This window comes from Podarcis gaigeae (assembly GCF_964106915.1).
Source record: "Podarcis gaigeae genome assembly, chromosome: 5".
NCBI classification, from domain to species: domain Eukaryota; kingdom Metazoa; phylum Chordata; class Lepidosauria; order Squamata; family Lacertidae; genus Podarcis; species Podarcis gaigeae.
The window spans coordinates 52,020,516-52,042,147 of NC_139681.1; the positions used below are offsets into that span (position 1 = coordinate 52,020,516).

The following is a 21,632-nucleotide window of genomic DNA, read 5'->3' on the forward strand; positions in this document are numbered from 1 at the left end:
GAAAACAGCAGTAGTATAGCTTAGGGTCTGGGCATTACCATCCACCAAACACTGAATGAAAAATAATATTTCTCCCCCTTCATGGGCTCTCTCTCTCTCTCTCTCCCCTCTCCCCCAAAATGTTGTGTCCATGCTGGCAAATTGACCCTCCTACTATTAAATTGCACATATAAAGACTTTTAAGTAGGTTGCTCTTCCATTGGGATTATTCAGATTGCATCACTATGCAGTCTTTCCTTGCAGAAATAAATTATTAGGACCTCATTATCAAAAGTCATTATTCTTCACAATTGCAATGTGCTCCTCATGTTGCTCCATTCTAATACCACCACAGAAAAGAGTCCTAGTACTTTGGTTAGGTAGTCTTTGCTTTTCTTTTCTTTCATTTTGCTGTTGTCAGCCTGATTTGGAAGAATGTATTAGAAATGAAGCCGAGCAAACAAGAACACTTTGAAAAAGGAAAGATGGCCATATTGGCCTAGAAGTAGCATTCCAAAGCCACCCCTTGATTAGGCCAACCAAAATGTCATCAGGCTTGAGGGCAAACAAGAAGGGGGGGGGGGGGACTGGACTAGTGACAATGCCGTGAGTCTGCATCTGGTAAAAGTCTTAAGGTAGAATATGGGAATGTGTTACTGACATTAAAATGAGGCTCTTTTAGGCGCTGTGTCAGGTTGCACCAAGGTTGCACCAGGGCCTGCTGGGAAGAAGAGATACCTCATCTTTGGAAGTACAATAGCCAGCTGTTACCACGATCTACCTCATCTTTAGGCAAAGCACTAAAGATGTGTTTGCCCAAGAATGGAGACAGCGAAATAATCTATGTCCATAGATGCTTACAGCTATCTCTCTAGGGCTGAAGCACAATTCCATGTTTGAAGTTTTTCTTCACAGTTTGTGGTGGTGGTAGGATGAAAGATGAAAAGAAAAATGATTCTTTTTCTCAATTTGGGAGCAGTGTTGAATCCCCACGATGGGGTGAGCTCCCATTGCTCAGTCCCTGATCCTGCCAACATAGCAGTTCGAAAGCACGTCAAAGTGCAAGTAGATAAATAGGTACCGCTCTGGTGGGAAGGTAAATGATGTTTCCGTGCACTGCTCTGGTTTCGCCAGAAGCGGCTTAGTCATGCTGGCCACATGACCCAGAAAAACTGTCTGTGGAAGCGGACAAACGCCAGTAAAGCGAGATGAGCACCACAACCCCAGAGCCGTTCACGACTGGACTTAACTGTCAGGGGTCCTTTACTTTTACCTTTAGGTAGGAGTTATAGGTCCTATCTAAATATAGGCATGGGGGTTGGGGGTTTCAACCTCTGCACATACTTAGCAAAGCGCAGCAGACATTTCTTCAGGAAGTGGTCAGGTGTATAGGAGTCTTACTAAATGTAGGATGGTGTTTGAGGGACAGAATGAGTGGGAAGAATAAACTGCCAGAAAGTGAAGCTAACTTACAACCCTATAGATATTGTTGATTACAGCTTCCAGCACTCCTGAGCTTTTGCTTTGCTAGCTAGGGCTCATGAAAGTTATAATCCAACAACATCTGGAGACAACAGACTAGTCATCCCTGGCTAATGATATGAGTGCTAAGGAAGTCTAAAATTATCCAAAAGGCCTATTTCTCTCTCCCCCCCCAAGTGCTGCTTCTACTGTATTTTCTGGTGCACTACTGCTAACATCACCCAAACGTTGTACTGCCTATTCCAGCAAATTGGTTATGAACACATCACCCAGGGAATGTATTATCTACATTTATTATTTTCTTTCGTACTTTGCAGGTGTCATTCTGTAACCATTAAAAAATTGGCAATATTAAAGGTCTGTTTCACAGAAAGAAGAGCATCACCCAGGCCTGTTGCATAAAATATGGCAGCCATGTGGTGGTTCTCTCCATGTGCTAAGTCATTAATATGCAGACCTTGCATTGTTTGGGTTGGGGAACATTTGCTAAAGCATGGGAGGCAAATTCTCCGATCTGCATGGTATCATAAACAGATCACTGTCACATGGACAAATCTAAAGTAGCTATGGGGTATGCTGTATAATGTGCCCTGGCCCTGAGCTATTCAATTCACTGTGTTGTTTTACCATCGCATCACTTATCCCGGGCACAGACATTCACAGGAAGTCCCATGTGCTTGAATGTTTAGCTGTGTTTTTTTACACTGCTGAAGGAATACATCCCAACACACATGCTCCCAAACTTTCACCACATCTTCAGCTGTTAACAGAATAAATCTATCCAAGTTCAAAAAAACAAAAACCAAAAAACATTGAGCCAGGAAACATTAGAAACTGTATTTCTCACCAACTTGGTGGCAATGGAGAATTATCCAGATCTGAAGGCAGAGGCTGGAAACAAACAGATTAAATTAAGGTGATTAAGACAAACTGGATGAAAAAAACACAATTTGAATTAGAGGGAAGAAACTAGTAGTGGCTTTTATGATGAGTCAGCCATTCTCATGGCTGTCAAAGTCAACTGGCAGTGGTCTGTAAGAATCATGAACAGTCTGTACAGTGTGCATATTAGCCCTAGTTTTGGATAGGATGGCCATGTGTCTTCCTCTAAAGTCCTTTATTTGAAGGGTTTGTCAGAGGACAATTCTCTGTTCGAAAGCATTCCGTATTTGAAGGAGTGTCCAGTCCAAGTCCAGTTTAAAGTTAAGCAAGGAGAGCAAGATCCGTGAAGCCACTCCTCCCCAAAGGGCAACTGGACAGCAGAAAGAGCAGGAATATAAAACATCTATTCACAGTCTCCCCCCACTGAAACAGGAGCTATTTTTAATTTTAATTATAGTCCTTGATTCTAATTTTTCATCTCAGCGTATATTTTATCCCATGCAAATCTGTGTCCTCTTTTGGGTGATCCATTTGCTCTTTTTCCGACAATGTGCAACGGGCTACCCTCGTTTCAGAAGGTTCCTGATCATATGTGGGGGGGGGGCTGAGCAAGTGCAAATCAGTATGCCCAGAAGCTCTGTACAGACATTTGTCAGTATACATGTCCCTTCCCACATGTTCTGTGTGACCCTGTTGTGTTATCCTCACAGGGCTTACCTTGGGAGCCAATGAATGAATACTCAGATTTTTCATCCCCAAGCTGGAAAATGAGTATGCATTTCACCCTAATCACAGACATAGTATGCGGGAGGGAGGGGGGAGTACATATGTGCTTGTGTAGAAATATGTTAAACACCTATAGCGGGAATATGTCGATTTGACAGAATATTTGCATCGAATATAAGAATCTCGGCTGGTGTAAATCAAGCTTGTCTACTGCGGGAAACTTCACGCTGCACTCTGCTTTGACAGCTGGGAATCAGGCCCATTGTGTGTACATATTGGCGAGTGGGTATGTGTGTCAATTAGGCTGACATCTTCCATGCTGATGGCTGCCTCTCTGAATGCTGCCACCAAGAGAAAGGTAGCCGTGTTAAGTAAAGTTGCCTGAACCACAGCCTTGTGGGAGACAGGCAGCCAACAAAGAAAGAACATTAAAATGACTGACACATAAGAATTGTGCTGCTGGAGAGGCCTTTGTCATGCGCCCGCATGGCCTCATCAGGTTCTCTCCCCCCACCCCACCGCCCCACACTTCCCTGAATTTGTTTTGTGGCAGCGATACTTGAAGCTACTGTGGTATGGAGAAGGGGAATCGCAAACCTCTTATGATGGCTTTTCCTTTAATGGCCTTTTCAGATGCCAATAAAACCAATTGATCTGCACCTTAAAAGTGAAAATATATTGAAAAAGAAGTATTCTTTACCATTAAATCAGGTGTTAAACTTTACAACAAACATCTTTGAGAGGCTGGATGGAATAATCAGCAGCCATTTAGAATGCAGGGTTCTTTTGTGTCTTATTAACCTCTACATTAAGAACTTGTAATTTTTGCTTGCATTCCTTCAGGCAACATAGCATACTCCACCCCAATTTATTAAAAAATTGTCAGAACTAGCACCCTTTCAGTCTATCATCAGAGAAGACACACACACACATGCATTCACACAAACGAACTTCTGAATGATCATTGTTAAAAATAAGTGGCGGGTATGATTAAGAGTTAATGATATCAAATGCCAAGCATAGAAAGCAGCACATATGATATTAAGAAAACATGGTGTTTAATTTCAGTGAGTGATGTTTTTTTCGCTCTGTGTGGTGAGGGACTGCAGCATTAATGGAAATTCAAATGCTAGCCTCAGTCTCCTACTAAAAAAAGAAAGAGTTATTATTTCATGGGCTATAGAGTAGCCAATTTTTGGAGACAACTCTTTTTGCTCCTAGAGAAGCACATGCTGGGTTGTTTAGCTAATTTCCTTTAGAAGGAATGGAGGATTCAATCTTTATTTTTCTTCCTGGAAGCAAAATCACATCTTTTTGCAGAGCCACGGTGGCAGATATCATATCCCCTGATCAAAAGTTGGAGAAGTGGAAACAATCGTTACAACCTTGATCAGTGGGAATAATCTGGTAGAGGGATTAATCATAACATGGTGCCTATCAGTTGCCCCTAACACTTCCATTCTACCCTGGTCTGGATTACTGCTAAAGGAGCTGAGGGGGGAAAGGTCAACAAATTGTTGCCTGTTGTAGAAGCATGGAAAAGACTGGAGGCATTTCACTGTTTAGGCTTCAGTTCAAAATATCCACTTTCATGACTTTCGGCTTTGTTACCAACTTACCGTTAATAAGGTTCAGCCAATGCAGTCTCTTTTGACTCTTTTTCTCTCACTGTCCTCACCTGTCAGTCCTCTCTTCATCAACTATATTTATTACAATCAAGCCCTGTCAACTGTCACAGCTTACATACAGACTGCCGGTAAATATGTCTTTCCAGTCATTAGACATTCCTTTCAGTCACCTTGGGATTTCTACCTTGTCTATCTCACTCCAAAAAAACTTTTGTTCAGAAGTATTAAACTCCCACAGAGCAGTGTCAGCTTGGGGCCATTACTGTAGGAAGTGACAGAAAACACCAAACTGTCACTCATTAAGGATCCGGTTTTTCCAGGAGTTGATGCAAGTCAGTCTTAGCCCCCCAAAACGAATCATGATTTATTTAATATATTTGCTTCTACAAGTGTCAGCTCATCAGCTTAAAATGTTTCTCCTTTAACTCTATTGAGGCCTGTACAGCAAGTTCACTTTGAAACAGATTTTTTTCCTTCTTCTCTTGCTCTAAGGCTTCATAATTAAAACAGAGTAGAGAACAGTCGAGATTTTGCTCCGTGACTGCACTTAGTGGCCCTTGGTTTTATAATTATATGTACAAAGCATTTCTGTTAAAATTAGAGCTGGACACACTTGGGAAAAGACCTCCTGGTGAGTGAGTTCCTTTTATGCCAGGCTCCTAAATCCAGGGTAAGATAAATTATCAGTCCATGGACAGGTTTAAGGTGATAAAAACAATTAGGAAAGCAAGGGAGGAGGAAACCCCATTTCCCTCTAATTATGCGGTGAAGTTTTGCTCTAATGGATCCCTATTCCCAACCCACCTGAAGCAAAGCGGTAAAGGTGAATTCACTTCTGCACTTGTTCTTGCCTCATGAAGATCGTCTTTCTTACTCTTTTCCTTTGTGTGTAAGGAACTAGGCAAGTTTTTAAAAAGAGAAAACATTCATCTATTCCAAAACAGTTTTCTTCACAAAAAGCATATGTCAGAAATAATTTGTACTTGGAATAAAATTTTAAAAGATGGTGGTAAATTTTTCTCCCTAGGAAAAAAATTAAGTAATTTTTCAGAATTATGTTTAATGTATATAACTCCCCCCCATCCTCAAAAGGATGAGGGGTGGGGGAGAGAGAAGAGGATGTAGACTGCAGCGGGGCATTCTGGAAGCTAGAAACAACAGAACTGTGAATAATTATCTGGAGGAGAAGCAAAAGTGAAAGAGCAGGAGGCAGCATTTGAAAGCAACAAGGAAAGCAATAAAATGCTGAGTGAATGGGGAGTGCAAGGGGGCAAGGGGAAAACAGAAATCTTAAGGAAACTGGATGTGTAGCTTGTATGATCAGGGAATGAAATGTAATCTGTGCTAACTCTCTGAGGTTGCAGTCCTGTACACATTGTAAATGGCAGTAAGCCCTATTGAAAACAGTGGGATTTACTTCTGAACCTATAGGCATAGGATTGTGCAATGAGATTAGCAAGCTAGAATTAGGAATCTAGAAGTTAAAAGAGTAGTGCAATAGACACAAGATAATATCACCAAGGCAACTATCTGTAAACAAACAATAAATGGTCATGAAATGGCTAAAGTAGTTTCTTTCCAAAATAGGTTTTATCTTAAATAATCTCAAACACAGTAAATAAAGAGTCCACTTGTAATATATCAGTGGTTCAGTGCTCAGATGTCACTCCAGTAATCAGATGTTTCATCCCCAAAGGGCTTAGTCATTGAGCTTTGTAGTAAATACCGTATTTTTCGCCCTATAGTACGCACTTTTTTCCCTCCAAAAATGAAGGGGAAATCTGGGTGCGTCCTATGGGACGAATGCAGGCTTTTGCTGAAGCTTGGAGAGTGAGAGGGGTTGGTGCGCACCGACCCCTCTCACTCTCCAGGCTTCAGGAAGACATCCACAGCCTAGGCAGCCCTGCGGGAGGTCCCGCAGGGATGTCTAGGCTGCGGATAGCAGCCTGCTTCCCAGAGCACCAGGCGCGCTGAAAGCAGAGCGCCCGGCGCTTCGGGAACACATCCGCAGCCTAGGCAGCCCTGCAGGAGGTCCCGTAGGGCTGTCTAGGCTACGGATAGCAGCCTGCTTCCCGCAGCACTGGGCGCGCTGAAAGCAGAGCACCCGGCGCTTAGGGAACACATCCGCAGCCTAGGCAACCCTGCGGGAGTTCCCGCAGGACTGTCTAGGCTGTGGATAGCAGCCTGCCGCCCGGCGCACAGGGCACCCTGAAGCAGAGCACCCCGCGCACCTGACAGACATCCGCAGCATGGGGAGCCCTGCAGGAGTTCCCCGCAGGGCTCCCCACGCTGCGGATAGCAGCCTGCCACCCGGCGTGAGGGGCGCCCTGAAGCAGAGCGCCCCTCACACCGGTCAGACATTGGCCAGCCCCACAAGCTCGGGGGACAGCAGGGAGGTGCAGCGCCACCATCCCGCTGTTCCTCAACCTGGTTCGGTTTCCCTGACCTGGTTTTTGGGGGGAAATAAAGGGAATTTTTTCCCTTTTATTTCCCCCCAAAAAAACTAGGTGCGTCCTATGGGACGGAGCGTCCTATGGGACGAAAAATACGGTAATATACAACAGAAGACAGTATATAAACAGCTTAAAGCAGGGGTGTATCTGTGTCCATCGGGAGGAACATAGAAAGAGGGTGGTGTCCTTCAGTTTGTTAACCCTCCTACTGTTGCCATTTTATGGGCGTTTATTTCTTCAAGTACTGGTGGTGCCAATGCTACACTCAGTCCCAAGTTCTTCATTGGTAATTTATACTAGATAGACCCTGGTTCAAGATTTAGGGACCCCAACATGGTATAATCACCATTTGGTGGACAAGCTGCCCGTCTCCAAGCTTGTCAAGGTACCAGCATTGTTCAGTCAAACTCATGTTAAAGCTCTGTGGCGATCACACAGGGCCCCCGGACGCTTGACGGTCTATTAACCCTGTGCCACCACTGTGATTGCTTTCTTCGCTGCTACCACCCCTTTTCTCACGGGGACACACAGAGTCCAGACAGTTGTTAACATAAACAAATAATCAAGTTTATTTTTAAATGCAGGAACTAGCGTATGGTTTCAGTTTATTTTTCTCTTGTCTGTTTCTTAATCTTAATTCCTAACAACTCCAAACTGATTATTCCAACTATCTATCTGACTCCACCTGACAATTCCTCTCACTCTCTCACAATACAACTCTACCAACCCACACCTAATCCTCCCTCTTCCTTCTTCAACTCCCAAACCTCAACTGACTTTCAAAACCTCCCACTCTAACTTTTACTCCCCCCTTGCATTCTCACTGGCCAATCACATCACACTCATTTTAACCCTTTCCTTATGACCCACCTAGGAGGCAAACGCCACAAGCTCATTCTTACAGTCTTTCAAACACATGGGAGCCATAAGCTTTGGTCTGCTAGGGTGGACTTTGCTTTCTCACAAAAGGTCATATCAGAACTACCTGGTTTTTGCTGCATATGAGCAGAGCTCACCTGTATCAACTATTTGCACTTAATTATAACCACAGCTTGTCAGCATCAGCAGTCATATCATATATGTTTTTTGGAACTCACAGACTGCCACGGCTCCAAAGGTTATGAGAAATATTACTTGATTTCTATAACTTGGTAACTGGAAAAGCCAATGCTCGTTGGGTATAGAGGTTGTCAGTATATTTCCAGAAACAGAATGTTAGAACAGACATGATGGTATTTTGTGATGTTGTTTTTTTAAAAAAATAATCAATATGAGACTTATTAAGCAAGCTTCAGGTAGCAATGTGCAGAGTTGCCAGAAAATACTAGTTTTTGTTGTGTATAGTCATAAGAACTTATGACAGTGAACTAATCAAGAAAAACATGGTATTACAGGTGTTCAGAAAGGAAGCCCAGAGCAACATCAAACCCTTTCCCAAAGATGTGAGAAAGTCCAACAGTAGAAGTATAAACAAGCTATATCTGCATTCTCTGATCTTTATTCAATGTTCCACTAATGCACTATTAGCAACCTTAAGCTATTTCTCTAAACTGAACAATATAGCACAGATGTTACACGTCACCTACTTTTAAATCTAATTGAATGCCATGCGTAGGGAAGCTTCAGACCAGGTTAAGTAAATGTTCCCATGATGACTGTAGTGGCAACATAATTATACAGAACGTACCCAACAAAGAAAATAATCATTGTTATGAATTCAATGAGGAGGGGTGGAATCAAGGGAGCCTCAAGGTTAAATGAGAAATGGATGGGATGGGAACTAAAAAGAGAGAGAGAGAGAGAGGTAAACAAGCAAAATCTTTTGGCATAATTTTGAAAGTAATGGAAAACAGTTTTATTTTGCAGGTGTGCAGAAAGCACTCTTCGGCATTTTGCCATCTCATACTCTGGCTTCCAGTTCCTTTTATCAAGAGGCCTTTGACTGAAGTCTCAATTGTCTTTGGAAAGAAAGGATAAAATGCTACATGAATAGCTTAAGTGATAGTTTGTAACATCTTGGCTGCAGCAAAAAAAAAGGCAGGGTAATGGGTTTGTACACTAAATAACACGGGGATTAAAACACATAGTAATCAAGAGCAAGGAAATGAGAAAGGTAAAAGCCTTGATCTTCTATCAGCCAAGTTGATTTTACAAATGGAATTTGCAAAATTTGTAGAATTGTTTAGATTAATAATTTTACATGTGTTAGCATACACGGGGGGTCAAGCTGGCCATAGTGTCCATTTTGTAGGCCTATTGATCCAATCTATTTTCAACTTTTAGTCTTCAGGTGAAGGTGATAGAGCACCCATAGGGTGAAAGGTAGGAATGCATGAGAAAGGATGTGAATCTTTGCCATCTCAACATCCTTTGTGCATCTGCTAGAAATGTCTATATTATTATTATTATTATTATTATTATTATTATTATTATTATTATTATTTTGTACCGTGACCATTTGACCAAGCTGCCCCTGCCACTCTGGGCAGCTTCTAATTTATATAAGAGCATAATAAAACTTTAAACCCTAAAAAACTTCCCTATACAGGGCTGCCTTCAGATGCCTTCTAAAGGTTATATAGTTACTCATCTCCTTGACATCTGATGGGAGGGCCCTGAGAGCAAGTTGAGTGTTATCACAAGACCCATTGCCTGTCAGTTAAGCCCCTGAGACCTTGTTATTCATCAAGATATCCTCTGTCTCATAGGGCACACCTGCAGAAAAATCTTAAGGCTACAGTGAAGTGAAGAATGCCATCTAGAAGAAGGAACAAGATGGAACCAGAGAACCATGCACTAAAATAGTTACTAGCCCTAAATGGCAATGATCCTCAAGCTGCATGTCAAGGCACAAAGGCTGTGTACCCAGTCCCATTTCCTCTGCATCCAGCACACTCTCACTGCTGCATTGGGAAGCAGTGTACAAATGACATTAGCCAGAAGCCATATCTATCCTGAATATGAAGGAATGCATTTTCCCCAAAACCAGTTTTGATCTGAATTGAGAAAAAGAATTATCTAGCTGTATTTTAAGCTGGTAATGTGTACAGGCAAAATCTTTGCTGCCGTTATATCTTAAATGTGCGTTCTCCACAGTAGTGGTAAGCTGTTATCTCCACCTTCATGCTTGTCCTATTTAATGTGCATATTAAGCAAAAAATTAGATTTAGAACCATCTAGACCAGCATTCTTTTCTCAGTGGGGATGTGAAGGGGCTACCATGTACTGGCTCCAGGGCCACAAAAGCTTCAGAAGTGGCCTGAAAAGACTTAGACATGCCCGTCTCCTCAGCTCCAGTTCCCCCATCCAAAATGTAATGGTAACATTGACCTGCCTTATAGGAACTGACACTACTACTCACATAATATACAAGAAGTGCTTATCATGGAGGGTGAGGGTATCAGCAGCAGCTCACCACAATGGCTATGTTCTGCCTCAACTGTCGGAAAGTGTACCTCTGAACATCAATTGCTGGGAATCCCAAGTAGGGAAAGAGCCATGTTGCTCAGGTCCTGCTTATGGGCTTCCCACGGGCATCTGGTTGCCCACTGAGAACATGTGGGAAGAGCCCACAATGCCAGGGGTGTAGCTAGCCGCTTGGGTGCCTGGTGCAACGTGCGAGTCCTACAGCTGGGAGTGGGGCGAGTGGCCCATGGGGGCGCTGCACGCTGCGTAGAGCCTCTCTGCAACCTCCCCCTCAGCTGTAGGGCAGCTGAGGGAGAGGCGGTGGGCAGATGCAAGCTCCACACTGCCATTTCAGGCAGGGCCGAGCCTGCAGGTGCTCAAGCCACCACGTCACTCCCAGGAGAGACGCGTGGCTCAGGCCTCACGGTAAGTGCCTGCCCCCACGGTGTGGCGCCAATGCCAGCCGTGTTTCATTGCGTTTGTTGACTGAACTAAAAAGTTTTGCGAGCCCAATTTATTTTTTTTAAAAAAAGTAACTCATATTTTTGTCATTTTGTCACCCTCCCCCTCAGTGATGACACCCGGGGTAGCCCGCACCCACAGTACCCCCCTTTCTCCGCTACTGCACAATGCATCTGCTTTGTTGGCCAAGCTTTAGAGATACCACTTTACCAACTTCTCCCAAGTGGTCCACGTTATCTGGTGTTACCTAGGTAATGCAGAGAAGGACAACCTCGTTCCACACCATGGAAGCAGTGTCAGACCACACACACACACACCAAGGTTATGGTTGAGATGACATCATTTATATAAACATGCCATAAATGCAGAAATGACTGTTCCTCAAACTGTAAAGCAGTTCTGTTTCCTAACATCTTAATGCCATTCCCCTTCCCCCATTTAATATTTGTGCTTTTGTTTTCCCATCCCAAACGGGCCTGATGATTCCTTTTCCATAAGTTTGCATCAGCTTCCGCTGGCTTAAGCCACGTGCTGCAGGATGAGGAAAAATATTAAAATGAGAAAGATTCCCCCTGCACCCCCCCACCCCATCCTCAGCTATTATTCTAGTTTAAATTACTATAGCTCTATACATCTGGTTCAGGTCATTCAAAACGACTCAGGTTCTCATTCCTTGTTTCCCTCAGGGACAACTTCTCTCAGTCTCACTGAGGAAAATGACCCTCATGCCATCAGGATTGGGCCTTGAGAAGTCCCCAAAGCCTCATCTGGAATGAGAATACCCAGCTGGGTTTTGAACTTATTGCATCAGAGACCAGTAGGTCAATGCATTAATCAGGAACTCTTAAATCCGGTGAGATACTTTGTTGGGAACTGTTACAGGGTTCTGGCTAGTCTTAACTATGATTTTAAAGACATTAGCCTTTTTTTTAAAAAAAAGGCTATTTCCCATTCCTTCAAACTTTATGCCTACTTAAACGTTCTTTTCCGTTTCCTTCATGCTGGATGATTTGTAATTGACACATATTACTTTACATCTTTGGCCTACTTTTCCTAAGAGAACTATTTGACTGGCTGCATTCGTTATTACCGTCATTACTATTATTCTAGTTTACATTTTTAATGCTATGTGCTAAACATCTCTCCCCCACAAACAGTGATATGCCCCCCTTTAGTTTTCTTTTATAACATATTCAGCATTTTTTTTTCCTGGGACATAATTAAAACATCAAACAGTTTTCCTGCTGGTTATGCTAAATTCTGAGAACTGGAGTCTGCCAGTGTTATTGAAAATTAAAATGTACTATTCTTATGCATATTTAGAATGACCTTAAATAACGATCGAAAATGGGTTTGTAGTCCATCATGTAAGATTGCCCCACAATTCTAAAATACCTGAATTAAAGAATGTCTCTAATTGGTAGCAGGAGGATTCTTGATAAAAAAATATAAAATATGTATTTTTGTTCACTATTTTCTCAGGCTTAATATGCCTAATTTTCCCATGCAACTTTATCCCTAAGGAAAAATAAAGAAGAAAAACCCATTACCAATACATGAAGTTGAACAGCGCTCTCTCTCTCTCTCTCTCTCTCTCTCTCTCTCTCTCTCTCTCTCTCTCTCATTCTCTTAAGATGTAATTGCTATCAAGGAGACTGGCAGCTGGATAATTTTAGTTCAAATGAGTACATAGCCTGAAAAAGGAGGTAAATCAGCCTCCATAGGTCTGAAATTAGATCCCACTGTGGGTTTAGTTCAGAAAATAAATGTACAGTATGCTCATAAAGGATGTTCCATAGAATGCAAGGCAGATCTGAGTGGATGAAATGCAAGGTTGGGTGGAATAGGCGCATACGGTGCTGGTCTATAGCAGGGGTTCTGCTTTTGCAGGATTATTCTGTTAATCTGGCACTGCCTGACATGCAAATAGGTGTAATTGTTGTGTGTATCACTATCACATTAGCCTATTGTTCCACCTCATAATTTAGAAAAGCAACCCCATGTCTGTTTTCCTGAGCAGCAGATAAAGATAGTGGGTGAAACCAGTAGCCTCTCTATATCGCCTTGAGCTCTGTAATGTATGGGGCAAAGAAGGGATATAAATATAATAGAACAACATTGTGCTGCACCATCTCTAGAATGTGTACTTTATTCTCTGGGAATGAATTGACCTATTTTATTTAAGTCCATAAAAGAGCTGCATACTATTATTTTGTTTTATTTTTACGAAGATCAGAGAAGGTGAATGGGAGTAGGCTGTTTTGTTCATGTTATTGGGATTTTCCCCCTACAGTTTTATTTGTTAAATAAAGAAATATATTTTTGTTGTTGTTTAGTCGTTCAGTCGTGTCCGACTCTTCGTGACCCCATGGACCAGAGCACGCAAGGCACTCTTGTCTTCCACTGCCTCCCGCAGTTTGGTCAGACTCATGTTAGTACAGTAGCTTCAAGAACACTGTCCAACCATCTAGTCCTCTGACGTCCCCTTCTCCTTGTGCCCTCCATCTTTCCCAACATCAGGGTCTTTTCCAGGGAGTTTTCTCTTCTCATGAGGTGGCCAAAGTATTGGAGCCTCAGCTTCAGGATCTGTCCTTCCAGTGAGCATTCAGGCTGATTTCCTTAAGAATGAATAGGTTTGATCTTCTTGCAGTCCATGGGACTCTCAAGAGTCTCCTCCAGCTTCTTCATGGATCACTGCCTTGTTGTGGTGAGCGAAGGGGCTTGAATAACTCAGGGAATCTATGAGCTATGCCGTGCAGGGCCACCCAAGACAGACAGGTCATAGTGGAGAGTTTTGACTAAACGTGATCCACCTGGAACAGGAACCGGCAAGCCACTCCAGTATCCCTGCCAAGAAAACTCCATGGACAAAAACAACAGGTATATAAAAAGATATTTTACAAATCAACAAATATATTTTATATCCCACCCTTCCTCTTAAAGATGAATTTGCATGACAGATATGTGCACCATTGGGTGGCAGAACTGCCTAACTGCATTACAAGAGCCCTGGGGATTCCCCCTCAGTAGTGGCACATGCATTGGGACAGAGCCACCAAACCAACTTTCCAGCACTGGAATCTGACACTGAGGTCCAGCGCTGAGAGCCTTCTAGTGGTTGCCTCACTGTGAGAAGCCAAGTTACAGGGAACCAGGCAGAGGGCTTTCTTGGTAGTGGCACCCGCCCTGTGGAACACCCTTGCATCAAATGTCAAAGAAATTAACAACTATCCGACTTTTAGAAGACATCTGAAGGCAGCCCTGTTTAGGGAAGCTTTTAATATCTGGTGAATTATTGTATTGTAATGTTTTATTGGAAGCTTCCCTGAGTGGCTGTGGAAACCCAACCAGATGGGCAGGGTATAAATAAATTATTACTGAATGGGCTTCAGGTAGGGTGACTGTGGGGTTGGGGCCATGTGGGTGCACCAGTGGGAGAACTGGGGGGGAGGGGATCCCAGTAGTTGTACTGTGCTGTGATATAGAAGGAAGTGAGTGCAGGTGGCTCTGAGGTCTAAACCACTGAGCCTAGGGTTTGCCGATTGGAAGGTTGGCGGTTCGAATCCCCACAACAGCGTGAGCTCCTGTTGCTCAGTCCCAGCTCCTGCCAACCTAGCAGTTCCATAGCACATCAAAGTGCAAGTAGATAAATAGGTGCCGCTCCAGCGGAAGGTAAACAACGTTTCCGTGCACTGCTCTGGTATCACCAGAAGCGGCTTAGTCATGCTGGCCACATGACCCAGAAAAACTGTCTGCAGGCAAACACTGGCTCCCTCAGCCAGTAAAGCGAGATGAGCGCCGCAACCCCAGAGTCGTTCGCGACTGAACTAACTTTCAGGGGTCCTTTACCTTTTTAAGCGCCTAATAGGAAAGAGTTCCTGTCCTGCACACTGAGTGTGGAGATCAACCAAATGCAATATTCCACATTGAATTTGATGGCAGATTTGAATTTGTTTCTCAATACATCCAATTCGCTTTACATATCCGCATACAATTTCCTTCATAATGACATTGTAGATTGATGCCGTAACCCTTGAAGATGATACATCAATATTACAATGTATTCCAGATGGGGATACTGAGGCTTAAGAGACTGCAGCCCATAATGTTCATGGCCACACAAGGATTGGGTGGAGCCCAGGTCCAAGGTTTTCCACGTTAGATAACACCAGCCTTTTAACGACAACTGGAGGGTTCGTTCACTTGCTCCCCTCACTTCTGGGCCTTTAGAGGAGAAATCACTGAAAAGGAAAGAGTTGCAGAAAAAATGCCAAGCATCTCTCTTAAGCTGAGGAACTCAAAATTCACTCTGTATGCCGAGGTAAAAACATAACCCAGAGTAGTCCCTGGAGTCTAAAAAATTTCTCTCATTACACAGGGTTCAAAGACAATGTGAGCTGTGTAGCGCAGCTGAAAGTGTCTGCATAAAGGAGTGCTTTATGATGTTGTTTTGTTTCTGACTTGCCTTTACCTGGGCTATCTAAAGACATTGTTTGAGGCTAAGGAAAAAAATATGAATAATGTTGGGCCTTGAGATCAAAAAGGATTCTTATTATCACAGTTGTTAGTCACCAGTATCCCAGGTGGATCTGTTCATTTTTTTAAAAGCGACACTGAGAAGCAGGCTGTATTAAGTAGAGTTCCTTTTTCAAATTTTATTTCATATTTCCAGGAGTTTGTTCTCGATTTTTTGAAGATGCTGGAAGCTTTTTGATGTTGCAAAACCAATCATAGCAGGCAAAAGACAAATTTAAATGTGAGATAAAACCAGTTTTACATACCTAGATAGGAAGGCAACCCTTGAACAAATTACTTGCTGGCTTTGCAGTGACTCTATTCCTTTATACAATGAAATGGTTGACAATATGAAGGAAATAGAATATTAGGACTGGAAACATTGCTGGTTGATTGCAGTGCTTGTTACTTACTACTAATTCATGTGAGTCAATGAAAACTGGTATTTTGATTATTTCAATAAGCAATCATGAAGCAATATGTAATTTGAAAATATAGTTCTATATATCTTAATCAGCACAAAGATTAGGATGCCTAACTCCTTTTATTCTTTGGGATTCTTCAGATGAAACACTAAACCGTGGTTTGCTAATAAATGAAAAATTTAGAATGTGCCTTGGGCTACACACCTTCCTTTGCCTCCTCATTTGCTTGCATGTTACAGTGCTCTCCTTCCTTCCCAGTATGAGGACAAGCCATAATAACAAGAAGAAGAAGAAGAAGAAGAAGAAGAAGAAGAAGAAGAAGAAGAAGAAGAAGAAGAAGAAGAAGAAGAATATCCTGCCCATTTGGCTGGGTTTCCCCAGCCACTCTGGGCAACTACCAACCAAATGTTAAAAGCACAATACAGCATTAAACATTAAAAACTGCCTTCTGATGTCTTCTAAAAGTCAGATAGTTGTTTATTTCCTTGACATCTGATGGGAGGGCGTTCCACAGGATGGGACCACTACTGAGAAGGCCCTCTGCGTGGTCCCCTAACCTCACTTCTCACAGTGAGGGAACCGGCAGAAGGCCCTCAGAGCTGGACCTCAGTTGAACGATGGGGGTGGAGATGCTCCTTCAGGTATACTGTTTATCCCCTTATTTCTCCCTTTAAATGTTTCTTCTTTGCTTTTTCTTCTATTTGCCTCTTTCATTATTTTTCCTGTTCTGCTTTCTCTTTTATCCAGGTTTTCCTCCACCCTCCTCTCCCTCTTTTGGGAGAGACCCCGGGGCTGAGAGAGACCCCTATCTAAAACACAGCCACTTTTTTCAGAATAGACAATGCTGAGCTGCATGAAGAAACCATCTGACTCATAGACAACTTCCTATGTTCCTATGTTTTCTTTTCAAAATCCTCTTCCCCATTTTTGTGGCCTCTCTTTTTGATAATCCACAAATGTTCCTGTATTGAGAACTGAAATTTGGGCCAAAAAATGAACTTTGACAAGAGGAGGCATTTATGCTGCATTTGAAGTCTTCCCCGCACATCTCAGAAACTTAGTCAAAGAGACAATCTAACGAGGTGAGTTGTTTCTTTATTTCCCTTCACAAGTGGCCTTACATACTCTTATTCCGAAAGGTCTACATTCGGAATGCAATGTAACTAAATCAAGATGAAGTGTTTGGAGGAAACCTGCAACATTGAAATTAATGCTCCTTCACAAGACAACACCATCTTGAAGAGCCTAATTTTCATTCAGTTGAGTAGATTGTTTAGCATCTGAATCACATCATCATTTAGTTGACCCTTGGTTCTGAAGTGAGGTATCTAGTTTGAAAGAATGCAATTAGCTCAAGGATTTCCTTGTTGTTGTTGTTTTTAAGCCACATTGGTTTATGAAAAGTTATGTGTTGCTTCTTCCAATGGCATTCATTCTTCAGAAGCTGAAGAGCCATTTCTCCTTGACAGATACTGTCAAGAGCTGAAACAAGACATGCAAACAAGTCATTGCTAGAAGCTAAGGGTAAATGTAACAAACAGTGAAAGAATTCACCAACACAACTATTTTAAGTGTTATTTTAAGCCTTTTAGAGACAGTTTAACAGTGCCAAATCTTTGCAAATAGCCCCTCACTATCAAAAGATTATTTGTCACTGGTCTATGTCCATAGAACTCCAAACCACCTTTCACTTCTGGCACAAAGGCCGTCACAGATAAAACATCCTGATATACAGCACCCCAGCAGCTCTCCCTGTGCTGGCATATCTCCAAATGCATAATTTGACTCTCAAACTAATATCTGTGAAGGAAACTCCGAAAGCTACAAAGACAAACCTCCCAATGAGAACTCTCGATATTTGGTTCCTTGTCCAACCAAGCAAGGCTCATTGAAAAAGAAGCACATAAATCCATAAAGTCTAAGGATGAAGCCAAACACAATATAGTGCCCAACTTGGCTTAAGAGATGTGGCTGTATAAGCACCTGAAAGCAATCAGTGCCAATGAACTCTGGTAGGTCTGAGAGGACAAATTACTCTGACGATCAGATGAGCTCTGGCCAGAAGAAAAGAAAACACTTGCAAACAATCCAAGGTCTGTTTTCATCTGTTCTGGCAAGACTTTGACCCCCAGCAGAACTTTTACCTCAGGGATGGGGAACCTCGGGCCCAGGAGCTGAATGAAGGCCTTCAGGCCTCTTGGGACACTTCCCCAGGCCAGACCCTCTCAAGCCACACACTTCACTAGTCCTGCTTCACACCATCCTAGGGTCTTTTTGCCAAGCTAGAAGGTGTCCTTCAACTCTGGTGGGGAATAGAAAGGGTTTGGGTATGTAGAAACTGGCCTGCTGTACAAAGGTGAAATTTACATTAGTTGCTTCACCAACCTTTGCCTCTAGCTCTGCCTACCCGGGGCCCCCTGGAAGGTTACTCAAGAGCGAATGTGGTCCTTTGGCTGAAAAAGGTTCCCCACTCCTGACTGACCCATAGATATCCACAACAATATACGTAAAAGAGAGCAGCAAATGGGTTATTACAGAGGTCAGGACATTAATGCAGAAGGTTCTGACTATCTTGCATGTGTTTCTTTTTAATACTGATGTTCTCAATGCTGTTGCTGATAAATTTGAATAGTGCTTTAGGAAAAATTCAAAGCTCTCCTCCTTAGCTAACCTTTTTACTAGGCACTAGCTATTTTCCACTCTATGGTGTGTATATAATGTTATCTCACTATGCCTCTGAATGCCATTTGCTAGGGATCGTGGGTGGGAAAGTCCTGTTATAGGATGGAGGTGGTAGCTGAGATGTCATCTTTGGATCCCCTCCTAGTATGTGGTGTTATGCCTATATGATGGGATTCTGCAGAAAAATGAATTCCTCAAACCAGTCTCTTTGTTAAATTAATGGCTCTATTCATTAAGTATTTCTCTGCATGACAATAGGGGTTGTCCAGGTACTGGCATGCTGCCATATAAATTAGTAGCTAATGATGCTTCCAGAAGATTGGGGGGAGACCTTCCACCCTCACATGGATGTAGGAGAACAAAAGGCCAGGGAACAGTCTTGTCTTGTGCAGATGTTGGGAAGAAACACAGAGGCTTAACTTGCGCTGAATCTATAGCCATGGCTAGAAACATAATTGGGGAGGAAGATCTGCAATCTTCAGGGTTAGCATAATAACATGCCTGGTTCTCCTAAGCCTGTTGATACCTTCCACTTTTGCATAAGTGGTGCCATTTAGCTATGTAAGGAATGACACACACAATGTAGGTGTCAGTTATGAACTTAGTGGGTGGGCTTAGGTGAGCCATTATATCTCATTCTGAGTTACTTTAGGCTCTTCTTAGGCATAACTAGGATACATGTGAGAAGAGTATTCAAGTACTTGAGGAATGCTATATAAACACTAAGGCACAATCCAGTAAAAGGTCTTTCAATACTTTTCTGGGCACAGTTACCTGAGGAGGAGCAGGGCTTATTGGAGCAGCAGGACAAACATTGCACCCACAACCTGAAGAAAAAGGTAGTGATGGGGGAAAGTAATCAAGACCAGATCAGGCCTGATGCCATTTCATGATCACAGTGAATCTGGCTCAGACCCTTGCCCAGCTCAGCCCCTCCCCAACCTGTTTTAAGAGCTAGCAGCAGCAACAACAACAACTGCTGGTGGCACTTTCATCTGCCCACACATTTGGAGGCCGAATAGGAAGTTCCATGTCAGCATAGCGACTGTGGTATCTCTCTGTAATCCAGTGGAGACCAGCTGAACTGGGTAGACGGACACCAATCCAAATTCCTCCCCTGCCCCATGCTCAGGCATCCACAGACATTTTCTTACCCCATTAAAATGGGAGAAGAGTTAACCGAATAGATTTGAAAAGAAGATATCTGTTCAACTTAGAGGGAGGGAAAAAACAAGTGTCTAAGGGGGTCTAGCAGTATACAAAAACCATAGGTGAATGCATAAAATCAATGCATGTTACTTTTGATACCATGTGGATACATGACAGGATTGGGGGCATAAATGGAAGTTCAAACAACAAATTCAGAGGAGACTTGTCTTGTCACTCAAAGAATAATAAATGTTTGGAATGGCCTACTGGGCAAGGTTGTTGAGGAAAAGGCAGTGGGTTCATTCAAGAAGCAATTAGATGCTGTCCTGGGGGAAATGCTGTAATACAAGAGACAGGCATCAATGTGGTGAATAGTCTTTTCCCGTTCCTAATATTTCCTATGTTCTTTTTCTGTGGTGCATGTTCTTAAGAGGCTGTAGCCATCGGTGTGCAATATCAATATGGAAATCAATCCCAGCAACTGTTCTGTACTAAACTGGGCCAAGAGACTGGATAAAAGGCTTAGACTCACTCCAAGGGTGTTGGGGCTGCGTTGCAACGTTGTTTATTTCATGCTGGGTGCTGATCATGTGGTAAACCAAAATGGTCACATTCCTTTTTTAAAAAAATGCTCAGGAAATTTAAATATCACAACCCTGAAATCTTGTCATTCTGCGTCAGTGTCAGCATAATGGTGACACTCCAAAGATGGGTGACAGGTGCCACTGTTCCCTGTTCCACAAGACACTTTGGAAAGCCTTTGGGATAAAACGTACCAGATGAATGAAAGACGGGGGTCGTGACTGCACACACTTTTATAGGGAAGCCTCCTCCCCAGTCCAAAAGAGAGTGGAGGAAAAATCTTTGAGGGGAAATGGATTCTGTCAGATAAAGGTTCATCTTTCTGCCCTAGGAAAGCATGGGCTGGGGGATCGACGGCAAATGTACTGTATTAGAAATAATAAGTGGGGTTGGATATCCATAAAAGACAAAGTAGTAGTGCTTGAAGCAGTGGAGAAACCAAGGCTGGAAGCAGTAGAGTCACAGGGAAAATAACCAGAGTGGGAGGCCATGTTTAGAGGAAGGCTTGCAGCTCATTTAATGGAAGCCATTTCAGTTCTCTACAGGCATCAGAGTTGAGGATAAAACGAATATGTGAGTGGCGTCCTGCTGAATAGCACCTTTCCTGGCATCTGTACCTAAGGTCTGAATGCCTGCAGACAGCTGTATGTGCAACGGGTTCCACAGGTCTGAAAGCCCAGGTGCTTAGGGTTACACATTGCATGAAAGCCTTCATGCATTCAGCTACATAAGCAAAGCCCTCTTCCCTACAGATGTTCACCCTGTATCTGCAGCCACCAGTGGAAAGTGAATCTCAGCATAGCACCACTCCATGATTACACATTTGTTTTACAAGTCAGTACAGCACACAATATAACACCGGAAGCTGCCTTGTACAGATGCAGACCATAGGTCCATCTAGCTCTGTGTCTACTCTGGATTTATTTCGCTAGAGCTTTTCTGGATTTCAGACAGGAGTCTCCTCCAGTCCTACGTGGAAATGTAGGGAATTGAGCCAGGGACTTTCTATAGGCAAAGAAGATGCTCTACGGCTGAGCTACAGACAGGGCAAAGTTTAGCAATGAGAAAGGACACCTGATCCGTAGATGTGCATCCCCTCTTAACACATAACTTAAGTACAGAACAGACCTAGTTCGACTTTTCCAAATGGCTTAAATGATCCAGTATTTGCTACAATCCTCAAGACAGCAAAATATGGTGCTGCCAAACGAGTAACCTAAAGCCACCTAGGAAGCTTTTGCTGAAAGGCAGCATAGAAATGT

At 42.9% G+C, this 21,632-nt stretch overlaps 1 long non-coding RNA gene across 1 annotated transcript; it reads left to right on the forward strand.

The window, feature by feature from the left end:
* Positions 1 to 6,663: 6,663 nt before the first annotated feature.
* On the forward strand, positions 6,664 to 7,221 carry LOC310845322. Its single transcript, XR_014564636.1, has 2 exons — positions 6,664 to 6,728; positions 6,966 to 7,221. It is a non-coding gene; the product is annotated as an uncharacterized lncRNA (long non-coding RNA).
* The last annotated feature ends 14,411 nt before the right edge of the window (positions 7,222 to 21,632 follow it).